We start from the raw sequence: 2,857 nt of genomic DNA on the forward strand, positions 1-2,857 counted from the left end.
GGGGCTTGAGGAGGGGGTTGGGGAAGAAAGCCACTATGAGGAACCAAACATATTTTTGGTATAAACTTTTTATTTCATCTGCTTTACCATGCACCAGAATGATGTCTTTATACCCTGGGCCTCTGGGTGCTGTGTTAAATAATCATCCCTCTTGCCTCGGGTCTGTCTCAGGATATTAGTTCTGGGGCATCAATCAGTCACTGTGTGCTCTGAAATCTGGGAATGACCATTTCTATAAAATCAGAAAGGCAAACAAATAATAGTAATAATAAAAAGCAGGGGAAATTGCACTGGCTGCCGTTTTCCTGTTTTTCAATCGTCGGTGCAGCCTTCCACCCAGGTTTTGACGTCCTGATTGATTCATGCTTTCACGGGTTCATTCATATATTTGCTCAACGGCCATGAATCATCCAGGTGCCAGGCTCTGTGCTGCGTCCTGGGAGCCATTGCAAAAGCCAGCCAGGGCTCTTGTCTGTGCGGTATTTAGAGTTGATCGAAGAAGACAAACAAATGCACAACAAAGCATCATGCCCCCAGGAGGCCAGGGAGCCGTGTCCAAGTGCCCTGCCTGGGGACCCAGATGTCCTGTTCTTCCAGCTGAATGCTTGAAAGTGACTCAGAATCCTTCTCTCATCCCAGGGTCAACATCCCTCCCCCCATCCCTGCCCCACATCTCCTGCATCTACAGGTCTGGCCTCCTGGGCAGCCAGACCATCTGAGGATGGTGGACAGAGTGTGAAGGTGAGACTGAATCTCAACTGCCCGGGTAACCTCAGGCAAATCATTCATCCCTCCCAGTTGCAGTGTCCTTCTCTGTTAAAAGACAGTAACTAGTACCCATCACAGTGGTACCATCAGCATCAAATAAGATTAAGTATATAAAGCACCAAAGATGGTGCCTGGCATACAGTAGGACCTCAGCTTATACTAGCCGCCCCCCCCCCCCACCGGCCCTTTTCCAGTGTTATACACTGCATCTCTCCTCACTGGCAGGGGGAAGAAGCTGGGGTGGGGGGCGTGCAGGAGAACCCGGGGGTCCATGCACTATGAGTCGATGCTTCATGCCATCCTCCCAGGAAGTCCAGTTCTGCTCTGAGGGGAGCCTCTTATTTGAGGGGAAGAGGGTGGAGAGGCCTGGCTTTGCCTCCTGGACTATCTGAACATTCCAGAGAAACAGCCCTTTTCTTCATCCTATTTCGCCTCTCTCTGGCTCTCAAGTTTAAGAAAGCATTATTGTGAGTGCGTGGTGGTGATACAGAGGTGTTGATGGAGGTGATGGTGGAGGTGTTGATGGTATTGGTGGTGGTGAAGGTGGTGATGGTGGAGGTGGTGTTGATGGTGATGGAGGTAGTGATGATGACAGCGAAGGTCGTGATGGATGTGATGATGGTATGGCTGGGGTAGATGATGGTGGTATAGGAGCTCAGTTCAGAATCCTAGGCTCAGATTTTGAGAGCTAGGGGAGAGCTCAGTTCTAGCTGATCCACTGAGGGCCTACTGTGTGCCAGGTCCTGTGGTACTTGCATCATCTTCATAGCAATGCACAGAGATTACGATCTCCTTTTACAGATAAGGACGCACCTTGACCCACCAGGAGTTAGTGAAAAAAGGAAGAAGAGCAGAAGAATTGTGCCTAGGTTGCACACCGTTCACAAACTTCTTCCCCCAGGAAGCCTTCCGGGGTTCATCCCACAGTTCCATTCCCTCTGACTCCTCTGACCATTCCTTCCATCTCAAAACTATCTATCTGACTCTAAGTCTTGAGTCATGGTGATGATGATGTTGGAGGTGGTGGTGGTGGCGGTGAGTGCAGGGTCGTGGGGTTGGTGGTGATGTTGTTGGTTGTGGAGATGGTGGTTATGATGGAGGTGGTAGAGGTGATGGAGATGGCGGTGATGGTGGTGCTGTAGGGCCTGTGATAGTAGCTCTTGGATGATTAGAATAAGGTAAGGCCTCCTGGAGGGAGAAGGGGAGCTTGGCTGATCACTACCTTCCTCTACCTCTTTCCCCACCTCTTTAATAACAGCTACTATTTATTGCATGTTGCCCATAAAACAAGTGCATGCTCAGTACTTTATACGTAATCATTTATTTAATCCTCCCAACAGCCCAGTGAGGCAGGCACGAATATTTTAGAGATAATATAGTTGAGGCACAGAGAGGTTAAGTAACTTGCCTGCGGTCATGCAGCTAGCAAGTAGCAGAACCTAGACTCAGACTCAGCCACAGCCCCACACCAGAGCCTTGACTCCAGAGGCAGAACTCTATACATACAAGAGAGCTGGTATGTGTGTGTGTGTGTGTGTGTGTGGAGGGGGGTACTTTAAGGGGCTCCACTATCTTGAGGTTTCTATGGCCAAGCAGTGCCATCTGACTATCTTCTTCCCTTCATCTCTCTTCGGAGCTCTGATGGGAGGTGGGGATCATGGATCTGTGGAAGAAGTCTAGGTCCCACCAGTTGGTGGTCACAGAATGGGGGGGCCACTTTTCCTGGCCCACGGCTGGCAGCTCACCCCAGTTCCTGCCTAGGCCTCCCACCCTCGGGAGCTCCATCCTGCTGGCCTCCCTCCCTCCCAGGATCTCATTATATCCCTAAGAGATACTGACAGCCTCGATATCTTACTTTGCAAATATAGTTTATTCCTTCAATAAAGCCGCCTGCGCAGGGGAATGTTTAAGCCCCGCTCTCCCCGGAGAGCCTCATTTGAATTTCTAAAGTCTTTAGGCCTCCAATGGGGCAGCCAGGTAATGAAAACGCAGCTGCTTACAGGGGATTCATTTCCTGTCCGGTCTGATGACGGCTACCGTCGCTGCCACCACCACCGTCACCAGCACCCCCGCCACGGGGGAGCAGGAC

Source organism: Mirounga leonina, unplaced genomic scaffold (genome assembly GCF_011800145.1).
Source record: "Mirounga leonina isolate KUSES-001 unplaced genomic scaffold, KU_Mleo_1.0 Mir_200, whole genome shotgun sequence".
NCBI classification, from domain to species: domain Eukaryota; kingdom Metazoa; phylum Chordata; class Mammalia; order Carnivora; family Phocidae; genus Mirounga; species Mirounga leonina.